This window comes from Narcine bancroftii, chromosome 1 (genome assembly GCF_036971445.1).
Source record: "Narcine bancroftii isolate sNarBan1 chromosome 1, sNarBan1.hap1, whole genome shotgun sequence".
Taxonomy (NCBI): domain Eukaryota; kingdom Metazoa; phylum Chordata; class Chondrichthyes; order Torpediniformes; family Narcinidae; genus Narcine; species Narcine bancroftii.
This window is the reverse complement of record NC_091469.1, coordinates 258,017,519-258,031,244: the sequence shown is the minus strand read 5'-3', so window position 1 is coordinate 258,031,244 and position 13,726 is coordinate 258,017,519. Positions and strand designations below refer to the sequence as shown.

At 39.6% G+C, this 13,726-nt stretch overlaps 1 protein-coding gene across 4 annotated transcripts in view; it reads left to right on the top strand.

The window, feature by feature from the left end:
- LOC138742032 (activating molecule in BECN1-regulated autophagy protein 1-like) overlaps positions 1-13,726 on the top strand; it is a 427,572-nt gene that overhangs the window by 352,207 nt on the left and 61,639 nt on the right. The window lies entirely within an intron of this gene.

Here is a 13,726-nt window from a genome sequence, read left to right as displayed (position 1 = left end):
TACAGAAGTGAAATTGAGAAACATTTCACACTTAACGAATGATAAATTTTGGAGCACAAATTTGCGAATGGCAATTCATGCTTGATTGATTGATTAATGTTTATTCTGAGATGCCTGTTTTGAAGATACTTGGCATCAGTGGGTTTTTTGGCATTGGGCTTATGGATCTCATTGAAAGAATGATGGATCAGATTCAGATTTCAGATTTATTATCAGAGTACATACATGATATCACATACAACCCTGAGATTTTTTTCCTGTGGGCAAGGCAGAATTACCACTTATTGGTAGTGCAAAAAAACTGTACGCAGCATAAACATGTAAACAAATAAAGAACTGTAAACAGATAATGAAAGTAAACAAATTATGCAATACTGAGAATTTTTTTAAAAATTAAAAGTGCACAGTAGTCCTTAAATGAGTCTCTGATTGAGTTTGTTGTTGAGGAGTCTGATGGTGAAGGGGTAGCAACTGTTCCTGAACCTGGTGGTACCAGTCATGTGGCACCTAGACCTCATTCCTGATGGCAGCAGCAAAAACAGAGGACATGCTGGGTGGGGTGGATCCTTGATGATTGCTGCTGCTCTCTGACAGCAGTGTTCCCTGTAGCTGTCCTTGATAGTGGGTTGGGTTTTGCCCATGATGTCCTGGGCTGTGTCCACTACCTTTTGGAGAGTTTTATGCCCATTCCAGACCATGATGAAGCCGGTCAGCACACGTCTGTAGAAATTTGCTAGGGTTTCTGGTGTCATACCACACCTCCACAAACTCCACTGACATGTTTTCTTCACGATACCATTAGTGCATTGGGTCCAGAAAGATCCTCCGAGATAGTAACTCTCAAGAACTTAAATTTTCTCACACTCTCAATCTCTAATCCCCCAATGATCACTGGATTGTATACCTCTGGCTTTCCCTTCCTGAAGTCAACAATCAGTTCCTTAGTTTTGAGGAAATTGAATGCAAGGTTGTTGTTGGTGCACCATTCAGCCAAGTTTTCAGTCTCCCTCCTGTATGCTGACTCATCACCTTTCTTTATACAACTCACTACTGTGGTATAGTTGGCAAATTTGTAGATGATGTGATTGTCAGACCAGGCCCCACAGTCGTAGGTGTAAAGTGAGTAGAGCAGGTACTGATAGAGATTGTGGAGGAGATGATCTTAACAGTCCTCACTGATGGTGGTCTAAAGATGAGGAAATCCATGATCCAATTACACAGTGGGGCTTGAGGAGTGGGAGGTGATCCATTTCAGCTCTGTACCAACATTAAAAATACCTTACACTTGCAATTGTTCTTCTCCAAGGATTATAAAAGAAACTTTTTGTCAGAAGATTTTGTCTTTCACATGTATCTATAAATATCACATTCAGAATCCTATTTAGTGGCTGTTGAAAGTTTTCATTGGCTAGAAAACGAATGCCTACCTCCTAATTTAACTGTACAATATCCTGGCTTGAGTTCTCTTCCTTTGTTCCCTTACTGCATAGAAATTTCACAATTGGAAATATTTGTGACAAATGAACAAAGTCAATGTTGTAAAATATTACAGAGCTTGACAAAAAATTATCAGGATAATTTTTTATAAATCCTGAATCCTTTTATTTACAAAAGGAGACAGCTTGGCCTTCAATTTCTTTGACATTTTCTTTGTTCTTCAAACAAGGTCTCTGTCTCTGTCTCGTATTATTGTGGAATTAAGGACTCCTCAAGCTTTTTAATTGTAAATGGCAGAGAATAGACAGCCTTGACAGGCAGCTAAGGACTGTTCAGTCATGAGGATTTGTAACACAGAATCAGAATTTATTGTCATGAACAAGTAATGAAATTCAGTGTTTTGGGGCAGCGTCATAGTGCAAACATTTATATTTAACCATCTTATGATATTACTATGAATAAAAAAAAAAGTGCACAAAAAGTAAGGCAGTATCTTTGATTCAATGATTATTCAGGAATCTGATGGCAGTGGGAAAGAAAATCAGGACTGAAAATCTTTAAACAGCAAAATTATTACCTCCTGTCTGTGGTAACTGATTCATCTCTAAATCTCTAATATGTTTTTTTTTAATTTCTTGTTCATTGCAGAGGAAATTCTGCTCAATTATCCGTTAATACGTTCAAGCATAGTTGCATTGAGTAAGGGTTAAATAGAGGTCCGATCCCAACACTTGTCTTTAACAGTTGCATCTGCTCAAGAATGTCGCCCAGACTCATTTTTGTGGTTTCATTCAAAATCATTTGCACATCACTTGCTTATCAATGAAGCTTACAAGGGTAAGCTCTTACGTTACTCTTGAAGCAGCACATAGATAGTCCAACAAGCAAAGGGGATGCACCAGACTTTATATTGGCAAATGAGCCACTGACTACAGTTTCACTGGGGCTCTTATTGGGATTAGGTTCCTTAACTTTCAAGATAGTAATGGACAAGGACAAGCTTGGGGCTTATAGAAAAATACTAAATTGAGGGAGGGAAAATGACAAGAGCCATAGAGTGAGTTGGTTAGGAGCAGCTATTAATGGGCAAGCCCCCCAACTGACGTGGCAGTTGTTGAAGGACCATCTAACGGTTGGTACTGCACAGTTAGCATAGCGATTAGTGCAATGTTATTATAGCATTAGTGGTCCAGGTTAGAATCTGCAACCGTACATAAGGAGTCTGTATGTTCCCCCTGTGTCCGCAGCGGTTCCTTTTAGATGCTCCGGTATTCTCCCACCTTCTAAAAATGTATGAGGTTTGTAGGTTAATTAGCGTATTTGGGCTGTATGTGCTCATGGGCTGCAAGGGCTTTTAAAACAAAATTAAAATTAATAGAGTCCAGGAAGATTGGGATGGCAAGGAAAGACAACATTGGATATATCCGAATCAGATCAGAATGTATTGTCATGAACATGTCCTGAAATTTATTGATTTGCACCAGCATTACAGGTGCACATATTGCTATAAATTACACTTTAAAAATAAATAAATTAGTGCAAAAGAAGAGTAAATGAGGCAGTGTCTTGGTTCATTGTCCTTTCAGAAATCTGATGGCAAAGGGAAAGAGACTGTCCTGTGCTGCTGAGTGCTAATCTTCAGGCTCCTGTACCTATTTCCTGATGATAACAGTGTGAAGAGAGCATGGCCTGGGTGATGAAGGTCCTTGAGGATAGAGGCTGCTTTCTTAAGACACCATCTCTTATAAATGTCCTCGATGGAGTGAAAACTGGTGCCCTTGATATTGCTGAGCAAGTTAACAACTTTCTGGAGCCTTTTCCTGCCCTGTGCATTGGCATCTCCTTACCAGACAGTGATGCAACCAGTCAAAAAGCTCTCCGCAGTCCACCTGGAGAAAGTTGCAAGTCTTTGGTGACATTCCAAATCTGCTCAAACTCCTCACAAACTATAGCTGCTGGTGAGCCTTCTTCATGACATGAAGGCCCCAGGATAGATGTTTAGAAATGTTAACCCTTTCCACTGGTGACCCCTCAATGAGGGCTGTTTTGTGTTCTCCTGATATCCCCCTCCTGAAGTCTGCAATTCGTTTCTTAGTTTTGTTAATGTTGAGTCAAGGTGGTTGTTGTGACACCACTCAACTAGTTGATCTACCTCACAGTCTTCTGCGATTCTGCCAACAACCGTGGCGACATTGGCAAATTTGTAGGCAGCATTTAAATTATGCCTAGCCACACAGTTATGGATGCAGAGCAGTGGGCTGAGGATGCATCCATCAGGTGTACATGTAATGATTGTCAGAGGGGGAGACATTGTTTCCAATTTGTACTAACTGTAGTCTTCCGATGAGGAAGTTGAGGATCTAATTGCAAAGGGAGGTGCAGAAGCCCAGGTTTTGACCAGTATTGATGGTATGTATGATGGTGTTGAAAGCTGAGCTGTAGAAAAGTAGCTCTATGTATGAGTTTCTGTTGCCTGGGTGATCCTGGGCTGAGTGGAGAGCCAGTGAGATTGCATCTGCTTTGGTGCAATTGTGCCGGTAGCCAAATTGCAGTGGGTCCAGATCTTTATTTAGGTACAAGTTGATTCTGGCCATGACAAACCTCCATAAACATTTCATCACAGTGGATGTGAGTGCTACTGGACGATAGTCATTGAGTCAGCTCACACTGCTCTTCTTAGACAATGGGATGATTGATGCTCTTTTAAAGCAGATGGGAACCTCTTGGCAGCAATAAGAGATTGAAAATGTCCGTGAATACTCTGGCTAGTTGGTTGGTACAGATTTTCTGCGTCCTACCAGGTCTGCCATCAGGGCCTGATGCAAAGGTTAACCCTCTTGAAGTATGTTTCTGATGTTGTTCTCAGAGACAATTGTCACAGAGTCATCACCTTCTGCAGGGTTTCTCATTGGTACCATTGAATTCTCCTTTTCAAAGCGACCATAAAATAAATTGATCTCATCGGGTAATGAAGGATTTCTGTATTGTTAATTGTTAATCAATTTTACGAGTAGAATATGGAATAATGCAACATAGAAACAGGCTTTTTGGGCCACATGTTTGCACTGAACACAATGCCCAAGTTAAAATAAAACTGCTGCTTGATGGATCACTTAGTATTCCTGCATTTGTAGGAAAGCCACTTAAACACTACTGTTATATCTGCTTCCACCCACTATCTGCAGCCGAACCCAGGCACCAACCACTCTTAAAAATAATTTGCCATGAGCATCATTTTCAATACCTATCCTCTAATAGTTAACATTTTTATCCTGGGGAGAGAAAAGATTCTGAATCAATATTGCTCACAATTTAATAAACGGATCAGGTCTCCCCTCAACCTCAAATGATCCAGAGAAACAACCTGCATATGTAGGTATGTAGAATAATGTTTCGGCACTGACTAGAAGGGCTGAATGGCTTGTTTTCTGTGCTGTAGTGTTCTATGGTTCAATGTCCAACCTCTTCTCATAACTCAAATCATTTAGATCTGGGCAACATCCCGGCAAATCTCTTTTGTATGCTTTCCTAAGCTTCCATTTCACTCCTGTAGTGGGATGACCAGAATTATTTGTAATACTCCCAAGTGCTGCTAAACAAAAGTTTAAAAAGTCTGCAACATGACTTCCTTACTTTTATAATGTCTTTTCCAATGAAAGCGAACACAATAGGTACCACCTTTACCACGCTGGTCTGCTTGTATTGCCACTTTCAAGGAGCTCTGGATCCGAACCTCCTGTTTAATCTGCACATCAATGTTTGTAAGAGCCCTGGCATTAACTGTATAGATTCCACTTCCATTTGACCTCCCAAAATGCAGCATCTCACACTTGTCCAGATTGAACTCTGCCTGCCATTTCTCTACCCATATCGTTTTGTGTGCAATTTTTTTCCAGCTAAACCATTTGTACTACAATTATTGCCTTTGGATTCCCAGATAGGCACGAATTAACTGTATCATGATCAATACCCTGGTAGAAAGTTTAAAAACTTCAAGATGCATAAAAGTAAAGCATAAAAGATAAAAAAAGGTAGCTTAGATTTTCTTCATCTATTGCAACAAGCATGCCAAGGTTACGATGACTTTTGCTCTGTGCTTTACCGCTTTATTGATACTCCCTGGGACAAACATAAGACGGTTATGGAGTAGTTATATCTGTATACGCCATTCCAGAGATGAGAAACTTTTATTTTATATCAGATTTTCAATATTACATGTATTTTAAATGTAAAAGAAATTTGCCCATATTAATGGCCATGGTACCACAAACTCAATTATTTCACATTAAATAGTTTGGAAGATTTTTCAGGAATTTTTTTTTTACTCATTATCAATTCCACTGTCGATAGTCAGTTTTTTCACCCTCTTTTCTCTTCTTTGCTTAAATATTTTCTGACACGTTTCTACATCTGGAAAGCTTGGAACTGCTGCATATGTTCATCCATTTTCATCCAATAAGAATTAAGAGTGCAAAGTATCCCACATTTTCCCATTGCACCCATAACACCCACATTATCCGTAGTAGCCCACATTACTCTCATTTGCTTGTCTGTTTTCCATTGGGAGTTGATTTGTGTCTCTGTTAATTGAGTATATTTCATACTTGCTGACAATTCCATTAACAATTCCTAGATTTGTGTTTAATGTTAAAACTGTGTCCATAAACTTGCAAAGCTGTGATCCAAGCCGATACATGTGATTTTGCACCTTCCAGCTCCACTGGCTGCAGTAATGTGTGATGCAAGAAAAAACACTTGTTTGCTTCACAAAATGCTGTGCATTTTTTAATCTGCAGGCAATATCAGATTCAGCATAACATTAGGTTTTGATTTTAAAGTGAAATGTAAATTTTATTCATCCATTTGCTTGTAATCCATTAAGTGTAAGGTCAAAAAACACCACTAGAATTTGAAAATTTAAATTAAGTTTTTAAGAGGATGGATACACCAGCTATGCCAAGTAATCATGACCATGAACCTATTTGATAGGACCCTCAGTGAGTACCTTTAAGGAAACCTACCAACATTATCTAGTCCAACCTTATGTGTGAATTCACTCCAGTGATATCTTGGTTGGCTCCAAATGCACCATGTAGCAATATAGTAAGCCATGAGACAAATGAGGTGGCAGAAATGGTCCAGTAGTTAATGCTACTGCCTTACACCTCCAGGGACCTAGATTCAATCTAAGTTTGATGAGATCTAAATGGAGCTTCTGCATTCTCCCTGCAGCCATGTAGGTTCTCATTGGGTGCTCCAGATTCCTCTTGCATTCCAAAGGTGAGCTCTCAGGTTCTTTGGTTACTGAAGATGAATCCCTGGGTTAGGGAATAAGTATCAAGGGGAAGTTGTTGGGGTTGCAAAAGAGAATAAGTTGCAGAGTACAGGGAAATAAGGAGAGGGTTACCAGAATGGGCAGGGTGGGCTCCAACACTTCCTGTGTTCAAATATATAACTTAGGAATTGACAATAGATATTGCCATTCCAAAAATCACATTCCAAGAATGATAAAAGGAAACCAACTTTATCTATTTTACCTGTTAATAAATTTGGATGCTCCCTTTGCTGCTGTTTGAAATGGAATGAAATAATGGATTACATTATAATAGTGCCCAAGATGTTGGATTTGGGAAGGTGGTGGAGTTCTACAACCCTCTCACCATTTTTCTGACTATCTGAAGATATACTGGACAGCAATCCACTGGTAGCAGCTCTGATCTAAAATCTCTGAATTTAGAGACTGGGTAATGTTCAAATACTCTTTTGACTTCATAAAATGAAAGGTGAACTCATTGATGCAGATAAAAATCTTACAGAGCTTGAAGGGGCAGATGTAGCTATGATGTTTCCTCTGGCTGAGGTGCTTAGAACCACTCTTAACATGACCATTCAGGATGGAGAAGAAATATCTTTATCCTGAGGGTGGGGAATCTTTGCAGCAGCAGGAAGCCAGTGAGGAGCTCAGTGACTGAGGGACTTGCACTGGTTTCGGATGACTTGCAGTCGGGAGACCCATACATTCTGTGGGCTGCTGGAGACTGACTCAGGGAATCAGGTGTCGGAGCCGGGATTCAACAGGGTGATTCAACAGGGTGATGAGGCTCCGTCAGGACTTCAGGCACTAAAGGCTTCCTGATTGTGTCGGAGGTTTGGATCTGGAGCTCGGGTTGCTGATGGTGCGAACAGGAGTGACTGCCAAGTCTGCAGGAGCCCTGGAGGCGAATCCACGAACACTCACTCTGAAGGGATTCTCTTTTATTTTCTTTCTCTCTTACTGTGAGAGCCACTGGGTGATGCTAATGGCGACTCTTTGCCTTTGCCTTATGGCAGGCAGGAAGCGATTCCATGAAATATTACATTCTGTGCTATTCTATGAATCGTGAATCTTTGATATTCTTTTTTCAAATGCACTGTGGAGATTCACTTGGTGAGTATTTTCAAGGGATATGGATTTGTGCTGGAAAGTGAGGATGAGGCACAACATTATTACAGCAGCAGCCACCCAGGTTCAAATCTGCCGCTTACTGTAATGAGTATGTACATTATCCCCACCACCTGTATGGGTTTTCTCTGGGTGCTCTGGTTTCCTCCCACCCTCCAAAAATGGACAGGATTTGTAGGTTAATTGGAGTATTCGGGAAGCAAGGGTTCATGGCCAGAATGGCCTGTTACTGTGCTGTAACTCTAAAAGTTTAAAATAAAGTCAGCTGTGATCTTCTTCAATGGTGAAGCAGGCACAAGGGGCTGCTTCTTTCATATGTTACCCTTGGACTAGATCTTTTCCTCATCACAATGTCCACGCACCTAAATCTTCTCTCATATCAAGGCTAAGATTAAACCAGAATCCAGTTTGATTTACTTGACTTTGTCTCCTCCATCCGTCAATGAGTCTTGGCGGCCAGAGCACTGCACTTGTTGAAGTTCTAAGTCAAGCTCTGTGTAGACCAGAGTTGAGACTGAGGACTTGGGTTTGTGCTCAGTATTTTACTACCCATTCAGCTGGTTGTAATGTGTTATCAATCTGTCTGGTGGTTTTTCTCTTCTAGACTGCAGACAAAAAAAATATTAAACTGAGAATGGACTGTGTTTATTGTCCAATTTTTAATCATGGGTTGAAACTCATCAAACTGGCAGAAGAATTGTTAGAAATTCAATGCAGTGCGATTAATGAGGCGGTTTTGTTTTTACAGGGACAATGTTCAACTGGAGGCTGCCTTTAAAAGATCACTCCTTGGTTATAATAGTTAAGGGAAATTAAGAACAGACGTGCCTCACACTTTGGGTTATTGTTTGTTCGGTGCAATAATGAAGGATGTAGCCTCTGTCCTAGTTCTTCCTGTCTTTTGAAAGATTGGATGTAATAATAGTTAAATTCAGTGCCTGTCATGTTCTCATGGGAACAGATATTGAGTAAACTGAATTAAATGAATATCTCCAAAACAAAGGGAGGAATAATTAGTGGTAGTCCACCTACAAAAATATCTCTGGTGTTTTTATCTGTTGTATGCTTGTATCATCTTTAATAACTTGTCAATCAACTGTAAATAAAATGTACTTTAACTGAACGCAGTTAACTGTTGGCAACATCTTTATTCTGTTGCCTGTAGTTACATATATTGATAGCATATTTCCAATGGAGGATTTTAATGGAAATTATCAGGCTTTTTTTTAAATAGGAAATGTCCCATGGTGCTTCTGTGGCATGAGGTGGATGTGGTCATTTTGTTTCACTTTACAGGGCCCCTGAATGAGGATCAATTCAGGTTTTATTATCATGCATCTCCACATTCAGCAAAACAAAAGATGCAAGATAGGCCTGATCATTTCTCAGTATTGCGACTTGCCCAATACTTAATATTGGCAAATAGGTTTATACGTCCGGTTCTCTAATGTACTATATGGAAGTGGAGTTTGGGCTGAATTCCAGTTGAACATTGTCCCTGTAAAAACAACAACAAAGTTAGATGCAGCTTTAGACCCTGATCATTGTCCAGGAGGTCCCCAATGGCTCAAAATTGTCAGACTTGTCAGATTCTGGAATCCTGCAAACATCTGGATTTGAAAGTATAAGCCATAGTGCGCAGTGACGTATAACAAATGGCGTCAATGGAAAATCAAGTACCAGAAGGTGCTCCCACCTCCGCACCACTCCTTAACTGAGACATTTGAGTCTCTGAGCACATCTAGTAATGATGTCTGGAGAAATCCCAGAAAATACTACATGACTGTCGAATAACTGGTTTCATCTGCCTTTTGCTCTGTTATATTCCAGTGGAATTCTGCAACTTCTCAATGTATGGGCTTTAGATTTGTGTATTTTTTTGACTTCAATATATTGACTTTTGGGGAATAGTCTCTTCAAGTTTTTATGCAACAATAAATAGTGTACAATTCTTCATGCTGAGGAATACAATGTAGTGGAAGAATTTTCCTTAGACTTCTCAATTTATGAACTTTTTCTGAGATTTATTCTGTCGACGTGGAATTTCTGTTCTAATTATTCAGTTGCTGGGCAAGTGAAAACCTTTCTGAAACATTATGTACTCATAATCTTCTGGAATTATGAATATTTTTTCAGTGATTTCCACAGATTGGAAGGTAGCAAATGTCACCCCACTATTACAGAACAGATAATTGAAAAGGGGGATTATAGACCAACTAGCCTGATGTTAGAAGTGGGTAAAGTGCTATATAGAAACATTTTTCATTAGGAAGTGGTGGGGAGAAAAATTAGAAAGAAATAATAGTTTGGGAGCAACATGTTTACCAAATCAGCAAAATTCTTTTGTAGTTGAAACTAGTAAAATAGGTGAGGGGAAAAATGAATCTGGTCTCTTTGGACTTTCAGAAGACCTTAGTTCTTTTTGAAAATAAAAACAAACAACTATATTGGCTTAGATTGCATATTGTTTAATGAACTGAAGATGGATTCAAAATAAGCAAGTCATTTTGTGTGGAGAGACTCTGACCTAAGAGGTGTTGTTGGGACCGCTGCTGGCATTCCAGCCATCAACAATCAATATCAAAGATTTGAATGAGGGGGAGCCAAGTGTAATATGTCAAAGTTTGCTGGCATGGAGCTTGTGGCAGTTAGGAGGATGCAGATGGAACGGAGTGACCACAAAGGGGGACAAAGATAGAAAAGCAAGGTAATCTTTATATGGTGATAAATTGAAAGGCCTTGGTGTTCAGAAGAAGCCAGATTTTCTTTGACTATTAAATATCTGACAGTTAACCAATCTCAGCAACTAATTAGGTAAGTGATCTACTTGTATTTACAGTAAGAGGGATTCAGAACAAGAGTATTCCAATTGTATAGAGGCCTGGTGAAATCTCACTTGCAATATTGTGTCAAGGTCGAGATGGATTGGCAAGGCAGTTAGCGCAATGCCTTTACAGTGCCAGCGATTGGGACCAGGGTTCCAATCCTACACTGTCTGGAAGGAGTTAGTATGTTCTCCCTGTGTCTTTGTGGGTTTTCCCTGTGGGCTTCGGTTTCCTCTCATCGTTCAAAACGTACTGAGGGTGTAAGTTAATTGGGTGGCACAGACTCGTGGGCCGAAATGGCTTGTTACCATGCTGATTGTCTAAATTTTTTTTTAATTGTTCTGAGAGAGGGAGGGTAACAAGGGTTCACCAGATTAGCATCTGGGAAGCAGAGATTTATGCTGTTGATTAGCCCTATTCTTTCTTTAGTTTATAAGAATAAGAGATGATCTCATTGAAGCATGTAACATTCTTTTGGATCTTGACAGGTTAGATACAAGAATGACATTTTCCTTTACGACATCTCTATAACCAAGGGACACCCATTCATGGGGTGCGATGAAAAGATTTTTTCCCCCCAGAATAGAATCTTTTGAATTCTCCACTGTAGATACCTGTTGAGGCTCAGTCACCAAGAATATTCAAGATAGGGATGGGTAGATTTCTGAACAATAACGGAATCAAGCAAGAGGGTTGAGGTTCAGCTGTGACCCTCCACCTACTAATATTTCATATCTGTACATACTGATACTATCTCTCTTATACGTGCTCTGACAGCTGGATTGGATCCCTTTGTTTTCATCTATTCTTTACCTGCTCCCACTATCCTATCTTTTTCCACTACTTGCTTCACACAAACCTCCAGTGGTCTCCACCCCCTGTGTGTCTCTGACCTCTCCCTTTCCCATTCCCCCTCCTTTTATTCTTGCCATCTCTCCTCTTTTTTTACCGAAAAAGGGCTCCAAACCAAAATGTAGTTTATGCTTTTTTCTCCATAGATGCTTGAAGCTGAGTTTCTACAGCTTCAAGCTATTGAAGCAGACCATTTATTCTTGAAGGCTTCATCTTAAATGTAATTAATAACCTTGGTTCAGAAACTGATATTGTATCCTATTAGCCTCATCTCATCTCAACTGATATGTAGTGGTGGAGAACTAGATTTCCATTGCCCTGGATCCAAAGTGATCATTTACATTAAATTAGTTTCGGCAATTTTTAAAAAAAACTTGGGTATGTTGTGAGATTATAATTTTTGACTCACTACTACCAATTCTCAGAGCAGCATTTCAATCACTCATTGTAAGAAAATGGTTGGATTTTTTTAAAAACTCAAATTACCATACAAGCTAAAGGTTGCTGAAATCAAAATTGTTCAAGAAAGTTTTTAAAAATAATCCAGGTAATTACAAGCCAGGGAGCCTGACATCATTAAGTTGTTGGAAGGTGTCCTATGAGAACAGATACATAAGTACTTGGATAGATAGGGAGTGATTAGCGGTTGTTAACATGGTTTTGTGCATGGCAGGTCATGTCTCACCAATAGAGTTTTTCAAGGAGGTTACCAGGAAAGCTGGACCATTTTTGGTCACCTACCTGCAGGAAATATATCAAAAGGATTGAAAAAGCACAGAAGTATTTTGCCAGGACTTGAAGAGCTGAGTTATAGGGAAAGGTTGAATAAAATCATAGAACACTACAGCACAGAAACAGGTCTCTTCGGCCCTTCTACTCTGTGGCAAACTATTTTTTTTGCCTAGTCCCACTGACCTGCATCCTGTCCATAGCCCTCCATACTCCTCCCATCCATGTACCTGTCCAAAATCTTTCTAAATGTTAAAATTGAGGCTGCATTCACGACCTCTACTAGCAGCTCATTCCACTCTCCCACCATTCTGTGTGTGAAGAGGTTTCCCCTCATGTTCCCTCTAAAATTAAACTTTCACTGTTAACCCATGTCCTCTTTTTTGTATCTCACCTACCCTCAGTGCAAAAGCCTCTCTACATTTACTCTGACTATCCCCCTCATAATTTTAAATACCTCTATCAAATCTCCCCCTCATTCTTCTGCACTCCAGGGAATAAAGTCCCATCCTGTTTAACTTTTCCCTGTAACTCAATTCCTGAAGTCGAGGCAACATTTTAGTAAATTTTCTCTGCACTTCAGAGAATGGGGGAGATTTGATAGACACATACAAAATTATGAAGGCTATAGATAAGATAAATGGTTTTTTCCAATAAGGTTGGGTGAGATAAGAACTAAAGAACATGAATTAAGGGTTAAAGGTGAAATATTTAAGGATAATATTAGGAGTAGCTTCTTCACTTGGAAGGTGGTGAGAATGCAGACTGAGCTGCCAGTAAGACGGTGGATCTAAGAGAAAATTGGATAGGTGCATGGGTGGGGAGGTATGGGGAGCTATGGTCTGAGTGCTGTTGATGAGACGAGGCGGATTAAATACTTCAGTGTGGACCAGATGGGTCAAAGGGGATGTTTCTTTGCAGTAGTATTCTATGGTTCCAAATTGATGGAAGATAGAATATTGTTAAATTGTATTTTAACAAAAGGCTTCCCTCTTTTAAAAAAACCTCCTAAATAAACCATTTTTTTCTTTATCTGGTGGCCCTCTTGTTTCTTACCTTTCATAATGTTCTGAAAACTGGTGACTCAGTGGTTGGCAACATTAAGTGAAGCGAAGCAATGTCCTAGGTTGGAGGATGAGTCATAGTCCTTAAGTATAAGTACAAAGCAGGAATGAAATTCATGTCAAAGCAAATCTTCCTTTTCCAGTAGAAATAATGTTAGAATATTTGTTATTTGCAGGTCACTCAGTGACTAAACCTAACATTGCATAGTAATGTACTGAGAAAATATGCAAGGTGGCTTGAGACTTCATAACATAACTAAGATCGGGATCGCATGCACTCCTGTTATCCACTGGATTAACTGGAATTGAATCTTTCTCATAAGACATTAAACCACATCATCTGGTTATTTCCAAGAAAAATATTTTGAAGATGATCA